This window comes from Callorhinchus milii, unplaced genomic scaffold (genome assembly GCF_018977255.1).
Source record: "Callorhinchus milii isolate IMCB2004 unplaced genomic scaffold, IMCB_Cmil_1.0 Scaffold3, whole genome shotgun sequence".
Lineage (NCBI taxonomy): Eukaryota > Metazoa > Chordata > Chondrichthyes > Chimaeriformes > Callorhinchidae > Callorhinchus > Callorhinchus milii.
In genome coordinates, this window is record NW_024704744.1 from 59,960,593 (window position 1) to 59,979,180 (window position 18,588).

An 18,588-nucleotide genomic window follows, 5' to 3' on the forward strand; every position below is an offset into this window, starting at 1 on the left:
TTTTATAATATATTCTGTAAAGCACTTTGAGACTTTGCAACGACGTGATAAGGTGCTATATCAAATGCAAGTATTATTATTATTATTCTCACACACCTTCGTTCCTTACACTAGGTGTCAGTTACCATCAAAGTAGGATTCTCAGCGTGCTCTTTCACTGTGCTTGACTCCAAGTATAAATGAAGTCATGCATTTAACATACCAAACCATTTCGTGTGCAGTTAAATTTACTTGGAACTCCACACGAGATAATGAGAAATCGTTTTTTTTGAATAAACAGCTGTTCTAAAATTGCTGTGGCAAGAAAAGAAATCTCTTATCCTGCAAAAGTAATTTAAAGGGAATGGGCATCAATGACTGGCGCAATGGAATAATGGCTGGTGGAGATTGAAGGGTATTCAAATTATATTTTTTGTGTATTATTCTACACCTACTTTCTTGGAGGCTCTTTTTGGGTAGTGGAACCTCTCTACGTTCTAAGAGATCATATTCAGGAAGCGTATTCAATTGCAGAGACCAAAGGATCTACCTTGTGAAGATTTTGTATCAAGAAGTAGATAACTCTTGGTAACGCTTCACTTAAAAAAAAATTAAATATCCATTTTACTCCTTAATGATGTAATTGTACTACTGCATGAAAACATAATCTCCAATACCATTAGTGCCATAACATTAATGATTTTCCCTTATTTCTATTACTTAGACTCTATTGGTAAGATTTTTTCATCAAACTCCCTGCAGAGAATATGCAAAGATCAGGAAACACTGAAGAATTGTATTTTCTTTCTATTTCTGGAATTGCCCCAATTCTCCACATTCCTCTCTCGGCTCGAAGATGTGAAATGATCAATGGTGTTCAAAGAGGGATTAAGGACCAACACCCAGAACATTACTGCATCAACTGGGATATATTCAACAGAGTGAAGAGCGCTGACCTGGTTATTTTGTGAAATGGTGTGGAATGAATCATCCTGGGTCTTGGTTCACACTCAATATAAATCTCATCACTAAAGTAATGGTCAGAGGTTAACAAGTACAAACAGAGTTTCACAGAATAATGATTCAGCGCTTTTTTTTACATACAATAAAGCGAGGAACGTAAAAGGACTCGTTGCATGACAAATCTGCTGGTGATTAACAACAACTTGCAATTATATACAGCCACTCAGGCAGGATAACATCCCAGAGCGCTTGACAGTGGCTGAGCACGATGCCGAGCCAGGAGGAGGTGACCGTAGGAATGGTCGATCAGAGTTGGAATGGAGGAAAGGGGCAGAATAAGGACACACCAATTACTGCTGAAATCTCTTGCCAATTTAGATGAAATTCAGTCAATTTATGGACCACCATAAAGCCTGTGCCTAGTAAATTCCTTGAGCTGTCCCACAAAAAACACTTCTAATGGTTTCATTTATCAGCACTGGCTTTGCAGTCTCAGACAATCATTCAAAATGAGATTATTTGTTTATCATCAGGGGAATGCCCAAGTGTGCCACTGACAGCTCAGCAAAGTGCCTCACAAGATTGGCTTGGTTGACAAAGGCCCTTCAGCCCATCTAATCTCATCCCTCCTACAAGAACTCTATACAGTTTTCTCGGTGTGGCCTGAGCGGAGCACTATTCAGAGCATTAAACAGAGCACTAAACAGAGCACTAACAGAGCACTAAACAGAGGACTATACAGAACACTAAACAGCTTGAGTCTGACTTTTGTGCATCTGAACTCGGTGATCTGGCAACATGTTTTCCATTCACCTAAGTATAGTGATGGATTTCACCAGTGTCAGACACCTGGCTGACCAAAAAAATGTACACATTTAGGTTGATGACGAATTTCTACAAAGTAGTTTGGAGACAGCCCTGGGCAGCTGAATTGCAATGTAAGATAAATAAACCATATATTATCCAGAAATTATTTCTTAGGCACATGTCTTCAAATGTTCCATTTCCATTAAAAACGTTCATTTGCAAATCATTTTTCATAACACGTACTGCTGCTTCACAAGCTCTGCAGTTACAGAGCAATGAGTAGTCTCAGAATACAGCCTTTTTACCTTTGGGATCTGGGTTTGAATCAAGGCCAGACTGACAGGATGAAAGTCTCTCTTGTCTGTTGGCTGTGTGAAAATTTCCTTTAGCTGCCAGCTAGAAAGGGTCCAAAGTGATCAAGTTTCCACAGCCTAGACCCAGGTTTCAGTGAGCACAAGCCTGCAGTGCAACACTGCAGTGAATTTACACTAAATGGTTAAAGACACCCTGATGCCATACATTGGCTAGTGTTAGAAATGGAAATGTCACACGGCTTGAATAAAGAGGTTGCTGTTCAGAGGGTGGGTTAACTCGCATTGTTGGCACAGTGCAGAGGGAGCATGTAACCCAAACCAATGGTGCAGCAGCAAAACAAGCAAGCTACTGTGGGGAGGCACTGGGCAAACGACCAGAAACCTTCCAGTGTGTGTCAATGAGAATCCGTCAACTCCAAAGCTGCTCCCTTACACCTCCAAGGAGTGATTTAAAATGATTTGGGTGGAGTGCTATAAGACAGTCATCCACCAACCTTCTCCATTACAGTCAGTTCCTGGCCCAATGGCATCCAATGACAATAGGCAAGCAGTGAGAGGATTTACAAACTCAATGTTAACTTTAAACATTTTAATCAACAGGGACTAAAATTGTAGCAATTTCCAACAGGATTCCTTTGTAAGAAATTCGAATTAGCGATTTCCTTCCGATATAAGGAAGTAAGTCACGGGCGGGAACTCCACCATGAAAATAAGATCATGTCAGAATGAAGCTCCTGTTGGTCGGTATTTCCTTGTTAACGAATCCCATTGAAAATCAAGGCATTTTAGACTCCAGTCTTAATCTAGTGTGTACAAGACGGGCACTCGTGGATTTGAGGCCAGGAAATTCCACACATTACTTTTTAATTGAACAGAATGGCCTCAGGACGATCATCAATAAAAATACCCAGCAAATCGTATAGTAAAGAGAAAACTCCGTGAGCCAACCTCTGCAGTAATTCATTCAATTAAAGCCATGTTTCACTCAATTACATTCTGAACTGACCCCTTTCACGTTCATAATCAAACCCATTATAAATCTGCAGCATAGGATCAGGCTTGAGCCAGGCCTTACCCACTCGGGCTACCTATCATCTCCTCTTTTTTGCTCTCAGAACACAAAATTTCCTCCCAATCTTGGGCACAGAAATGAATTTCCATTTCCACCGACTGACATGCTCGTGTGGGAATGAAAAGTTACTCCCCGAGAGGCAAATTCCAATGTGTGAATATGATTTGCAATTTGTCACATTTTCTAGGACATCAATTACCTTTCTCAAACCCCTCACTGGTGAGCCTCCACACACAACGCCCTTAAACTTGGGTTGATCTTGGGAAACATATTCAAGTCCCTTTAAACATTAGCGAGCAGCCAGCAAGTGGCCAATTCTACCTCCTTCTCCCACCCGGATATAAAACTAGCCAATTTTAAGATGGTTAGAACTGAGATCAGGATGTATTTCTTCCCATGCAGAGGAGTCTTGAAGCTGTGGAATGCTCTGCATTAGAAAGGTGTAGAGGTAGATTCAATAGGGACATTTAAAAGAGAAATAGACAAATACTTGGCGAGCAGGTTTGGTGGTGATAGATGGAAAGGGATATGGTGAAAGGGATTCAAAGATCTTCCGAGAAACTGCTCTAATGCTTTAAATTTACATTGAATCTAAGAATTTTCTAAAGTGCTTCACATTCAACCCATCCAGGCTGGATGGGCTGAATGGCCTCCTTCTGTTCCTGCTTTCCTATGTTTCAAAAATTTGAGATTGTGCAGATGTTTGAAAAGTTCCTTAAATTCAGTCTTACTTTATTCACCCGTTTCTGCAGTTTTTTTAGAAAAAAGAAATCTGACAGAAAACTAGCTTTAAAATTAACATTGAATCTAAGAATTTTCTAAAGTGCTTCACAATCTTAAATTGTAAGACAATGTTCAGGCTAGGAGTTTCAGAAATTTCAGGCTTGTGACTCCTTCCTGGTCTTCCCTCATCTAGACACTCATCTTCCCTCATAATTCCTTAAGGAGGAATTATTTCCTAAAATGGTCATTTGTTCAGCCCCACCACAGCTATGAGTTATCGCAAGAGAGGTTTGGATAAAGAAGGTCCTTCAACCCATTCCCACCCGACAATCTCCACATTACAACTTCAAGCTGTTTCTTAAAGGAATCCAGCTCCTTGGCTGGATTACCACTCACTGGCTACCCTTTGTGTAAATAAATATTTCCTGGAGAGTTAAACACAAACATGAGAAAAATTATATTAAAGGGTACAGTAAAAGAACAAGGAAATGGGATTGGAGTAGATCGATCTAGTGGGGATGGGGAACTATCATCAGTGTGGACACGACGGGGCATGTGGCCTCTTTGTAAACTTTCTATGATTCTAAACTTGCCCTCTGTGGCTTTTTATCCTGCTATGCTTGTGCATCAGAAAGCCTGGCCGGGTGGGTGGGGAGAGGAGGTGAGGAATGGAGCTGGTTGATTCAGCACATTGCGGAGCTGTTTGAGAGCAATTCTTAATTTCCTGAACATGTAAGTATTGCAAATGATTTGTGTCAGAGGATTTACTATGCGTGCAGCTAAGCCACAACAGGCAGAGGGCTCTATAATTGAAGAGACACCGATCGGTGATGGATCCCTGGCTGAATTCATGCCAGATGTGAGAGGATTTGTGGCACACAAAATTGCGTGCATTTTGACATTGTGTTCGTAACAAACCTGCAGCAGAATCTCTTTTTGAAAACCAGTCTGTGGCAAATCGTACCTATGAACCGCAGGCCTAGGAACACTTGTTTTTCTTGACAGCCTGTAATCCAATTGGCATCAGAGGTTTTGATGGTGTTAACATCCTCTGAAAGCCTTTAGCCACCAGCTACTAGAGATCTGCTTTACATTCAGGTTGGCAACGTGTTTGCTGAAACCCAGCAAATCTGTCAGTCAAATCTTCCCAGTCATAGAATTACACAGTCTGAAGCACAGAAGGATGTAATTTTGCCCATTGTGTCTATGCTGGTTCTGGCTCTGCCACTGAAGCTGTCTATTTTAATCTCAATTCCCCACTTCACCACCTCCGTACGTAAAAAGATTCCAGGGATGGGCAAGAGACCTCAGTTACTCTGCAGCTTATTTGATCTAGAACATAGATCATGTGTCATCCCTGTATGGCTGCCAGGAAAAGCGGCTGCAATGTAAGTGGTGTGTTGGGTAGGGAATTGCATGTGTATTGTGTATCATACAAAGTTGTGAGATAGGCAACAATAATAATAATCCTTGCATTTGATATAGTGCCTTATCAAGTCGTTGAGACGTCTCAAAACGCTTCACAGAATATACTGTAAAGTGAATTGATTATATTTTGTGGGCGATGGGATCTTGGGCTCGATGTGCAGGGGGCTCTCCAGAGAAAATATTATTTATTATGACAAGACGCTGTATCAAATGCAAAGATTATTATTTATGTTGCAGGTTCCTTTGTCTGTGATCCGGAGCACCTTGTTTTAGAGACACTTACATCTCTTATCTCTTTTTCAGGAAATTATTTTTTCTGGAAACTTTCCAAAATAATAATGATAGTAATAATAAAAATGCTTACATTTGATATAGTGCCCTTCACGTCAGGAGGGTATCTCTGACTGCTTCAAATGTGCTGCAGTTTATATCATGGAGCCTCTACAAAGCTTTTGCACCTGATAGTCTGATTTATTGCATTAACACATACTGGCCTGGGAGCATGTCCACCCAACCAATCTACTGGAGATTAGTGAGTAACCTTTAAAGGAGTTAGGGGAATAGGGATCCAAATAATGGCAGAAAATAAGAAAGGGAGAAGTATGATAAATACTGTATATAAATAAATACTAATCCTTAACAATAATCCTTGCATTTGGTATAGAGCCTTTCATGTTAGGAAGATCTCCCAAAGCACTTCACAAGATATTCAATACAATTTTACATTTATATAGCAGCTTTCATTTCAGAAGGACGTCTCAAGACGCTTGGGATATACTGTAAAGTGTAGTGACTGTGTATTTGTAGGCCAGCCAATTTGCATTCAGCAATGTCCCATTTACAACAATGGAGTAAATGAATAATTTTACTTGGGGGATTGTTGGCAAAGCCACTTTTTTGAATTGTGCCATGAGATCTTTAACATCCACCTGAACGGACAGGGTCTTGGTTGAATGTGTCAGCCGAAGAACAGCACCTCTGACAATGCAGTACTGCATTGGAGTGTTACCTTAGACCATACGAGTTCCAAGTCCTGGCATAAGGCTTGAACCCACAACTTTCTGACTTGGAGGAAAGAGTGCTACCAACTGAGCTAACATGACACAAATAGAAATAATACTCAAGGTAACCGATGGTAAAGACCTGGGGGTCAACGGAGTGATTCAATATTTTTGTGCTTAGGACAACTTCAGGGCCAGAGTTGGCGGGGTGGAGAGGGTGGGGGGGGGGGGGGGAGAGAGGGGTTGCAGGCCAAGACATTGACAGAGACAGAAGAGTGGAAGATGTGATAATTGCTTCATCACACATTTCATTTTTCACTCCATCGCCAAATCTTGTAAGGGAGTTGAGAGTTTCATATGTCTGCCTGAATTCCCCATTGCAGGCATTTTCACACAGCTGTCCAGCTCTGCTTGTTCTGGAGATTATGCGCTCCACAGCACAGCGTGACTCCTTTCAAACATAAAACCAACACTGCATTGAGCCATGTGATTGACAAAATCCTCATGGTTAACAACAACAAATTACATTTGCATAGCGCCATTAACATTAGGAGGACGTCCCAAGGCAGTCAGGGATTTGCACGCGAGGTGGGGTTTGGGATCAGGAGGGATGGAGGGCAGGGGTAGAAGAGTGGCTGAATGCATGGTCGAAGAGGGTCGGAGGCTGGCGATGTTTCGGAGGTGGGGGAAGGCAGAGCGGGTCATGCCCGGATGTGGAATAGAAAGCCAGGTCTTGAGAATTGTTACTAGAATTTTACATTTGGGTATATAATAACAATAATAAATTGGTCATTTTCAATCTACGACTGTTTGTGGGATACTGCTGTGTGCAATTGGCTGCCGCGTTCGCCCACAAATATACAGTCAATTCACTTTACAGTGTGTTCTGTGAAGCGCTTTGGGACGTCTTCCCGACGTTAAAAAGGGCTATATCAAATGCAAGGATTATTATTATTATTAAAAAAAAGTGGTGTGAGGAGAAGGGCACAGTAGTTTCAGCTCATAGTATTCTGTGGCGTAATTACCGGTGTGTGTGTTTGGCGGGGGGGAGGGGGGGGTGGGGGGCGATTGAGTAAAATGAGATGGATTTGCAAAGAGCCCTTGGAGACAGCACAGGGTTGCTTCAGTGTAAATGATTGACAATGAAGAATGCAATGCACACAAATCCTAGCGAATTGCAAATTTCTTCCCTGAAATGGCACTGCAAAGGATTACCGCGGGTCCGGTGGTAAAACCATAAGTAAAGCTTCTAGAACAATGGAAATGTGTGTAATTGCAATTCGGATATTGAGATGTGGAATCTAATTAGGCAGTTAATAGAAGCGTATCAAACTGCTCTCTAGCATGTTAAAAAGCATTAGCCCCAGATTTATTGGTGTTAAAAGTGCTATCTGTAGTTTGAATGATTGTAGCATTTAGTGCCCATTCACCAGAAGCCTCTTAACAGGACCCCACCCCTGTTACACGGCAAAATGTGACCTTTATCCAGTTATTCCCACCAGGACTAGAGTATATAAGAGTGAATCAGGGCCTGGTCAAATCTTTCTAAATTAATAGTTTGGACTGTATTTTTTCTCCTGGGCATTATCTAGTCACTTACTGGTTAAATTCAACATTTTGTTCACCTAAAAATGCAATTACAACACTTTACAGTGAAGTATACCATGAAGAGCTTTGAGACATCCTCTTGACGTGACTGAAACTGTATCAAATGCAACGATTATTATTATAATAATAATAATCCTTGCATTTGATATAGCGCTTTTCACATCGGGAGGACGTCCCAAAGCGCTTCACAGAACACACTGTAAAGTGAATTGACTGTATATTTGTGGGCGAACGCGGCAGCCAATTACGCACAGCAATGTCCCACAAACAGTCGTAGATTGAAAATGACCAATTTATTATTGTTTTTGGTTTTGGAGGGATTATTATTAGGCATGTGGAGTAAGGAAACTTGCCCAAGGTTTCGCCCTGTGCCTGGAATTGAACTCAGGTCTCTCGCTTGCAAAGCGAGTGCTCTAACCATTGAGCTACAGGACTCCACTTTTTAGTATTAATAATGTACAGTGAGCCTTCCACAGTCAGAAGAGGATAGGGAATCTACTTGGGAGCATTGTCCTTGATGTAAATGGGCACTGTTTCCATGTGATACAGAAGTGGGCATTTTCTGAAAAATTCAAAAATGTTGGTGTGACCTGGTTATTTAGCCAAGTGACCAGTTCAAGGAGTGAATTTAGTAAATAACAACAAGGAGGATTTGGGCTCTTGTGCTGTGAAGAGCCTCACACAGAGTAAAGATCGAGAGACTCTGCTTGGGCTAATGTTGATAGAAAATCGACAACCTTCAATTGAGATCTGAGAATTTTACACACACATAGATCTGCATCAGCAAATTGAAGAGGGAATTAGATAACTATTTAGCAAATAAATTGATTAAGCAGTATGAGAGATAACAGGACTATTGGATTATTATTTTGTTTTACTTTCGGACAGACCAGGTGGAATGCAGTGTTTCCAAAAGGACACAGGGGAATATTCGAGTAACTGCCTCACACATCGCCAGCATTAGTTACCACCGAGAAAGGCACAAATCGTTTTCTGTATTAATGCATGAGGAAATCAGGGGGTAAGAAAATAACCTGTGGAAAATAATGGGTGGACATTTTCTTTTTTTTAAAAAAAGATCACACTGTCACCTCTCTCTGCCATGCTCCATTATTCATTTTCAAATTAAATGGCATTTAGTAGCTGTGCAGTAAATCTGGATTAAAGCTTCACGTAATGCTGAAGATGATTTGCGAGTTACAGGGCATCAGAAAAATGTTACAGGATGTGACGTGCATTGAGCAGGCTTTCCTTCAACCTTCCCCCAACTATCTGTGCTGTGCAATGCTGTAACCTTGAAGAATCCCAAACAGAATCTCGTTACAAAGCAGCTTCATGTCAACCTTGTCCCATTCCCTTCGAATGGCTTACACATTCGATACTGAACAACAGATGCACTCGAAACGTAGAGTATTAGAATCAAGGTTTTATTACAAAGTACAGATGATCAGCTCACACTTGTAAGGTTGCAGTTTGATTCTGACTGTTCTGCTTCAATCAGCTCCCAACGATTACTGGCAAAACCTCTTCTTTATATCCCCAAACTATCCTAAACTTGTTTTCTACAGAACCCTGAGAATCTCATGATCTGATTCCTACGAAGCGCCAAGTTATCAATGACGGCTTTTTGCCAAGGACCTCTTTATCGTTTTCCTTGAGCTTCCAAAACTAAGTCTCTCTACCTTCGCTTTCACACAGGGTGCCTTGTATGATTGTTATGGACAACAAGCATAGCCTTTCTCTGTGTCTACTGTGGTTAACTTTTGCAGTCCTGGCTCATATAATCATAATTATAACTCTTACATTTGGTACAGTCAGGAGGATGTCTCAAAGCAACTCACATGATACACTGTAAAATGGAGTGATTGTGTGTTTTGTGGGCAAACGTGGCAGATGAACTGCAGATAGCAATGTCTCAAACAACCATGACGTGAATGACCACATTTCTTTGACAGCTGTAATGTGGCTAGATTGTGTACGAGACATCTTTGTGGGTCTTTAAAAATGGCCAAGTCCAGGTTCTCTCCAAGGTGGAGGTGAAGTCTCCATCTGACCCTATCATCTGGGTAGCTGTGAATGAATAGGTTTGTTTGTACAAGATTTACTGCCAATCAAGTCAGTCCATGTAAATTCTATGTCCCTAACCTCTGGAACTTCCTCCCTCGACCCCACTGTCTCGCCCTCCTCTGTATCTGTCTTCAAGTCCAGTAGCTTTGTGGTTAGAGCACTCGCCTCGCTTGACCTGGGTTTGCGAAACGTTAGACAAGTTTATTACTCCATATGCCTCTGTTTACCTAGCAATAACTAGAAAACCATTTGTTAGTCGATTAGTGGATCGCTTTTCTGGGGGTAATAATCCTTTCAAAAAAAATCATTACAAAAATCCTAAATAATAATAATTTGGTCGCTCAATCCACAGTGAAGCAATTATCTGCTGCCTTTCGCCCACAAAATACAATCCCACTTCAAAACCCACTTCTTTGACCAACTCCATGGTCACCTCCCCTATCCCCTGCTTGGTGTCTGATCCCATCTCATTTAGGAGTCCTGTAGCTCAGTGGTTAGAGCACTCGCCTCGCAAGTGAGACACCTGGGTTCAATTCCAGGCAGAGGGCGAAACCTTGGGCAAGTTTCCTTACTCCACACAGAGCCTAATAATAATCCCTCCAAAACAAAACAATAATAAATTGGTCATTTTCAATGCACAACTGTTTGTGGGACATTGCTGTGCGTAATTGGCTGCTGCGTTTCGCCCACAAATATACGGTCAGTTCACTTTACAGCATATTATGTGAAGCGCTTTGAGACGTCTACAAGATGTGAAAAGCGCTATATCAAATGCAAGAATTATTATTATTATTATCACTGTAAAGCGCTCCAAGACATTATAATAAGTGAAGAATGCAATATGAATGCAAGTTGTTGTTTTTGTTGCAGATTGAACAATGAAAGTGTAGCACAACATTCATGAATGTAACAAAGGGCAAATGACACTAAGATGCTGTGAGTATTTAGAAAAGGGGACATCCTTGACAGAAAAAGGAATAAACCATGGAGGTGGGATTTCATTTCCAAGTGTGGATTCATTTTATTCATAACACATTCACAATCAGAGGCTTTTTAATAACAAGCAAAGCGGTTAAGGATGCTGGAAATTAGATGGGAAAAAAACACTACTTGTGTTATTGTCACAGCACCTCTCTCCCTCTCCCCTCCCATTGTAATGCACTGGTGCTCTCTGGAGCAGCACAGAAATGGTCGATGCTCTGGCACAGCAAAACATTAATAACTGCAATGCGCTGGTTACCTCGATTTTGTTTTTGTGGTTTAAAGAGATTTTTTTTGCTCGCGTGCCGTGCACGGCTTGTCATCAATCTGCATGGCAACCCACCGGGATAGTGTTTGAATCCGCAAACCACGAGAAGCTGCATCAAGCGAATGCACAACACAATGTCAATACAACGGAGAATTCCCAGCAGTGAAATAAAGCCTTTACTTCGTATTTTCATTATCCCTCCACTGCCAGCAAGAACACAGTGAATTACAATGAGCTGGGAAGGAAATAGAGGGAAAAAAATCTGTTCTCTGCAGAGACTATCTACAGTCGATAGAAAATTGGCTTCTTATTATCTAACTGGAACATTTGTTAACATGCATTCCAGTAAAACCTTTCTCCCCATGGAATATGAAGCACGATTTGCCCAATAACTGGCCACCTTCCAGTTCACAATGGGTTTAAAAATCAAGACAGCAAACAAATTATCAGGTTACCACCTCTCATTGATATAATTAAAATAAGGCTGTGCTACCAGGTAGCAACATCTGGGCACACATATGAAGCCCAGATATTCAGTGATAGCCTTAACAAACAAAGAGAACAAACCTTGTTAATAGTCATTCAGGATAAAGTGCATGACAGCATAATACGCAGTCATCAATCAAGTTTAAAGGTAATTCTTGCTCTGCTGTGAATAATTGCCAATAATTTTCTTCCAAGACAAAAATTTTCCTGAGGTGAGGTTTCATGAGACAAATTATTGAGTTTCTGAATTAGTTTCCTATTTTCATTCCGTCATTATCCCTTTACTTCGTTGACATTTTCCTGGCCTTCCTTCCCTTTCAAATTCCCACCCTTTCCGCCACTTCTTGGCTTTCCTGTGCTGTCACTGGTCAGCAAACCCTTTCCCTCCACTTCGCTTTGTGCATTTGTCAGTCTTCCCTGAGTTCAGCTTTCTCAAGGTCTCCTGGAACCTTCACTCTTCATTCCAATTATTGGTCTGTGAATGGTCAACTATTTTCTTTGGTCTGAATGCTTTTTTTGGTGGGGGAGTGGAGACTGGGGAAGCTAAACTCTAATTCATCTATCACTGTATTTGATAGTAATTCCTTGTGACGACTTTAGACATGACAAAGTACTATAAAAGTACAAGTTATTATTATTAAGGTCTGGTTGTGTAGACTGGGTAGAGGAATTTGGAGGGAAGGAAAGGGAGGCTTTATCAGTCTCTTCTGATTTACTGAATTTAAATAGAGAGGGATATAGACAAGTTATCCAGAGTTTGTGCGAGTGACTGTGCTAAAAAGTGCACAGACGTATTAATAATAATAATTACATTTGGCATAGAACATTTCACGTCAAGACAGAAGGATGTCTCAAAGTGCTTCACAAGATATATTTTAAAATGGAGTGATACTGTGTTTTGTGACCGAACGGGGCAGCCAATTTGTGTATAGCAATGTCCCACAAACAGCCAGGAAGTGAATAACCAACTCTATTTGGAGAGTTGATGGGAGAAACTCCCTTCTCTTTTCAAATAATGGCCTTGAACAAATGAGGTCTGTGAAGGGCAGCTTTGGGTTTGCTCAGCTGGGAGGCTCACAGGAGACGGGTGGACACTGAAGTGGCCCCAGCAGACAGCAGTGGGAAACTGAAACATAAGAGGAAAACAAACCACTGCCATTCTGGGCAACTGCTACCTCAGCAAACTAGCCCAAAAAATAGAAAGGTTAAAATAAATTGTGTGGCAGACAGCCAACATTATCACCGCCCAGAGCTGATCAGTACAGTTGCGTGGTAACTATGTCTGCAATAGCTATGTATGCCCGTCACTGTTGAGACACATCTGATGCTACCAAACAATGAACCCATCATTAAGACGGGAGGCTGAGATTATTCAGGACAGGTCCTCTGAGCTTCACTGTGGTTTGTATTTTTCCTGTTCAGCCTTGTCCAAAGTGCTCTCTTGTTTTCCTTAACGGAGGCTTCAAAACAATATGCGTTTTTTGAATTGTGAATTTTGTTTTTGAAAAGGCGCCTAGTTTTCATGCCCTGAAGATGGATTGATCTGTCACTGCGCGCGGGTTACAGTAATTTAGCTGCCAAGTCAAAGCGACAGCTCCAGACTGCTGCTCAGGTCTGGAGGGCAAGCAGCCAAGAGCAGCTTCCATGAAACAGCAGCAAGTACCAGCAGAAGTTTGACTATGCCATCTACTTTACCCAGGGATGTCCAGTGTTGAAGCTATTCCAAACACGCTTTCTCCAGTGCTAATTTATCAAACTTGCATAGTATGTTATCACAGGCCCTTTGAAAAGCGAGAAAGACTACATCATATGTTTTCCCACTGTAAATGTGATGGGCCAGCATACCAAAATGGCCTCCAAGCCTATCTCAATAGCTTCTGCTGAAGGGACCTCATATCACGTCAGCCAGGCACTCCACACACCCAGCTATCCTCAAACGAGATGACCAATTTGTGTCAAATTTTAGCCGGTTTTATACTGTACAACCAGATTCATGAGGAATTGGGTCAGGTCTGCCAAAGTAATTTCACTTACTTAGAATAGCTGCCAGAGTGTGTGTGTGCGCGCGAGAGAGAGAGAGAGAGAGTGAGAGAGAGAGAGAGAATGAGAGAGAGGGCTGGGGCTGGGTGAAAACGAAACATCTGATGTGATGATTATCACCATTAACAGTTATAGCAGGTAATAATAATATCTTAAAGTTTGTAAACATTTCAGCCCTTAGCTTTCAGGTGTGGACAGTAACATTTCCACTCTCTTCCCATCTTTAAAGGCTGGTTTGGACCAAACCTTGTTTTGTATGATGCGATAATCATGACTGGCATTAATATCAATTTTCACCTCCAACATTCAATGCGATCGGTCTTTCTGCTTTACCTGAGCTGAACTGTGACCTCAGGGGAGGTGAAGGCTGCTCATGCTCTGCGCCACATTCTTCTGCAATTCAACGTTTGCTAATATATCAGAGTTCATTTATATCTCAAGCACAAAGTTTCTTTTTGATATTGTATTAATTATTATTATAGCAGCAACCAAATGCAAAATTAACATTGCTGCACCTACCCTCAGCTCGGTGACACCTCCAAGTTTCACACATTTGCAAAAGAAAAAAATCTCCTTTGTCCTACTGCATTGCAAATGTGAACATGTGCTATGATGTGACACGTTATCCCTTGTCAGGTTCTTTTTTCTGTCCGCTTCCAATTATTCCTCTTTCCTGGGTAGAAATGTATGTTCTGTTTCTCATTTCTTGTTCAAACATAGCAGCTCGGTGCTCCAGTTTATGGACAGTGTTGTAGCCAGAAGAAATTATTTTAAAAAAGACAATGTTTCTGCCACTGATCTGAATGGCTCAGATAGTTAAAGCCATTAATGATCCCATGTATTTCCGTTTTCCTTTTCATCCTACCAGCAGAGGCCACGCGATTCCCCACAAAAAGTGTCGACAAGCAAAAAAGTCAGTCACCTCAATTTACACTGAGACACAGATTTCTACAGTGCCTTTCACTTAGAATGAATGTCCTGGAGTGCTTCAGAGCCAATAGTGTGCTTTTGAGACGGTGGGTAGTACAGAGCAGGGAGGAGAGCAAAGAGAACTTAAGGCATAATCAAAGAGAGTGCTTTTAAAGAGGGTTTGAAGGATGGGGAAGAGGGAGCAAAGTGAAAGGATCTAGGGAAAGAGATCCTGAGATTAGTGTTGGCAAAGCCCTGAGAGAAGGATCTCTTGCCTGGCCTCCTCAGCTGGGAATCATGCACGCTCAAGGAGATCAAGAAAGTAGATATTATGGTCCTCACATTTGATATAGGATCTTATCACCTCGTAGCGATGCCTCAAAGTACTTCACAGGATAAACTGTAAAGTGTAGTGACTGTATATTTTGTAGGTGAACACAGCTTCCAATTTGCGCAGAGTAGAGTCCCATGACAAGAACAATAACAACTTGCATTTATATAGTGCCCTTCACATGGGGCAGCATCTCAGAGAGCTTAACAGTGGGGGAGCTTGACACCTAGATGGGAGAGAGAGGTGACTGTAGGCACAGTCAAAGAGGAAGGTGCAATCTGAACAGCTAGTGAAGTTAATGACTGATTTTATCTGGAGGATTGTTGCCTTGGACACTGGACAAAACTCGCTTCTCTTTTTGAATAGTGCCATGGGATCTTTAACGCCCACCTGAACAGGCAGACCAGATCCCAGTTTAATGTTTCATCTGAACGACAGCACCTCCCACAATGCAGCCCTCTGCCCAGCAATGTAATAGAGTGTCAGCCTGGACTGAGAGCTCAAACTGAATGGCGCCGGTGGAGGACTTGGCAGAGGTCTAGGTTCGAAGGGCCAAATGGTCTTCTGCCTTGTGGTTTCTATAAAAGTAAAACGAAGAAGAATAGAGAGGAATAGTGGAGCCATGGACTGCGGGGCTAAAGGACTGCCTGGCAATTTCAGCTGTGCTGGGTGGGGAGGAAAAACTAGAGAGTAAAATATGAGCCCCCCTTACATTTATTGGCTGCATGAGCGCTGCACCGCTGGAGATCAAGAATCAATCTCCTACCTGGTTCCTTAATAATAATAATCCTTGCATTTGATATAGCGCCTTATCACATCTTTGAGACGCCTCAAACTGCTTCACATTCGCATACAGTGAATTGACTATATTTTGTGGGCAAAACGCGGCAACCAATTGCACACAGCAGTGTCCCACAAACAGTTGTGGATTGAAGTGACCAAATTATTATTATTATTATTATTTTGGAGGGATTATTACCTTCGGAAAAGCGATCCTTGTCTGCAAACAACAAAGACTCATTAGCTCACAAAACAGTGAGTTCTAAAACCATGGCGATTACCACTGGGATTTCATAATAAGGAACCTGGAAATACATCACTTAGGAATTCTGCTCCGATCCATTCTGCTTCTGGAGCAGACTTCCTGTGGATTAGTGTGTGACATACTTCCTGTTACCAGAAGTAATCCTCACTCGCGTTCTTCACTGGTTAAAAAAATCTGTTATAATGATAATCCTTGAATTTGATATGGAGACTTTCATGTGAGGAGGATGTCTCTGTGAATATCTGTGAGTCCTTCACAGGTCCTTCACTGTAAAGTGTAGTGACTGTATTTTTGTAGGCCTACAAGGCAGCCCATTTGCATGCAGTAATGTCCCACAAAAACAGCCGATTTAAGATAAATAAAAATTTGTGGGACTGCTGGCCCAGGAAACTGGGAGAAATTCTCTTCTCTGAAAGCACCTCATTAGACCCCTGGGCTCTCAGTAGCTCTTATCCATTCATATTCTGTGAAGAGTAATAATAATAATATTTTCCATTCAGCCTAAAGCACAATGCAAGATTTCAGCTCTGAACTAAGTGCCCAATATGTCCTAGCCTTATACCCATCAACTCTGTGAGCACTATTTAGTTTACCAAGCACCCAACACAACAGACATCGCTGCCAATTTACCAGTACAAAACCATTGAGTTTTGACACCATCTTCATTAGATGCCTTGTGCCTCTTAGCTCACACCCCATACCGAAGCAATAATACAAGCCATCATGATGCTAGCACTCATCAATCAATGGAAGAGGAATGAGTCTGTGTGCAATTGGTGACCAGGTTATTACTGAGCTCAGTTTACAGTCTCATTTGTTCGAAACTGAAAATGTCCCTTTGTACATTACAAAGTCGTTCAACGTGCTATTGCTTTCCATTGATTTGACACCTGTATGAATATGTCACTTTCCAAATAAAAGATCGATAGGATTCATTAATATTGCTTTTCCATTTGTATTTTTCCTATTTGCTAGACCCAACTCATGTGATTCCTTAAAAGGTTTGCCACAATAATGCTGACACTGTAAAACTGTTAAATGTTATTCTTGTGCTGGAAGAGATATTATTGTGCATTAATCCGCTGACAATTGCCACAAATTATAATAAATAATAATAAAGATGCTTGCATGTGATATAATACCTTTCACATCAGGAGGCGTTCTGAAAGTGTTTCAAAGGATTTACTGTAATCGGTAATGACTCTGTATTTTTGTAGGCAAAACACTGAAACCAATTTGTGCACAGCAATGTCATTGAAACAGCTAGGAAGTAAAATTTGACTGAACGCAGGGTAACACTGCAGGGCACCTTTCAGCCAGTCTTGACTGAGGAAGAATTTAAAAGGCAGAATACAAGCAATTATGAGTTTCCGAGTTACCCAAAGTGCACACAAGTATGTTCTGCAAAAAGTTGCAATAACCCTTTCAGAACTAGATTTCCCTCACAATATTTCAAAAGCTATCAGAAAAACTTTGTTCAAAGAATAGGGCTTAACTTGCAACATTCACAAACTGGATTTGTTGCGCTGACAACTTCAGGCTTGCAAAATTCGGGATTAAATTTGAATCCCAAATTGATGAATCCTGAAATAAGATTTTAAAAAAAACCATGACACAGTTCAATGGCCTTTTTTTAGACCTTGTCAATTTGTGCCAACTTGAGATTTGGGAGTTTTGACAGATGGAAATAGCAATGAATTCTATTTGTGCATATATGACTTGCATCTATATAGTGCCTTTCACGTAGGGCACTGCTTCAAAGGCCATTACAAAGAGGGTGTTGGATACCAAGCAGGGAAGATGAAGGTGATAGGTGACTGTTGGCATGGGTAACAAGGTGGATTTTCAGGAGAAAAATCAGACTTTACGGTGCTTAACAGAAACTCATATGGTGTCCATACTACACATATCATCAAGGGTTTAGTAAGGCAACCCACTGGAAGAAAAGGCTTGTGAAGAGCACCCAGCTGTGATGCTGCTGGTGGTGTAAATACACCCACTTGTACTCCTGGTCACAGACTTCAAGTACAGCTAGTGAGATCAGAGCGAAGAGAGGAGATCGACAGGCAATGTTTGGATGGATGCTATGAACTGATGAGCCGGGATGATTTGACACAAGAGTCACTGAAGGGAAATCAATCAAGGTCAATTGCAAGAATTCCTCAGACAGACAATAGCTAAAGGACAAGAGAAACAAAAAGGGCAGACCATTCATTTTCTCATCAGCTACAAAATGTCTGATCTTTCACTCATACTGTGTTTCCTCAATATAACACCAAGTGCTATTTGTCAGCTATCAATTCACCGATTCTGGATTCTTTTGGTTCAGAAAATCATCCCACTCTTCTTTTCTACCCAGTGTCCCAGCAATTTGAGTTACATTGGTTCCATGTTACACATGTATCCATCCTTTGGATGATATGTGAAACCGAGGTCCCACCTGTTCAGGTGGATATAAAGATCCCATGGCACTATTCGAAAAGAGAAGGGAGTTTCTCCTGGTTTCTTGGCCACCAAATCCCCAAAATACAATTGGTGACTCACTCCATGGCTGTTTGTGGACACC

General features: G+C 41.4%; 1 protein-coding gene across 3 annotated transcripts in view; it reads right to left on the minus strand.

The window, feature by feature from the left end:
- The window catches only part of smyd3 (SET and MYND domain containing 3), a 400,254-nt gene that overhangs the window by 200,906 nt on the left and 180,760 nt on the right, over positions 1–18,588 (minus strand). The window lies entirely within an intron of this gene.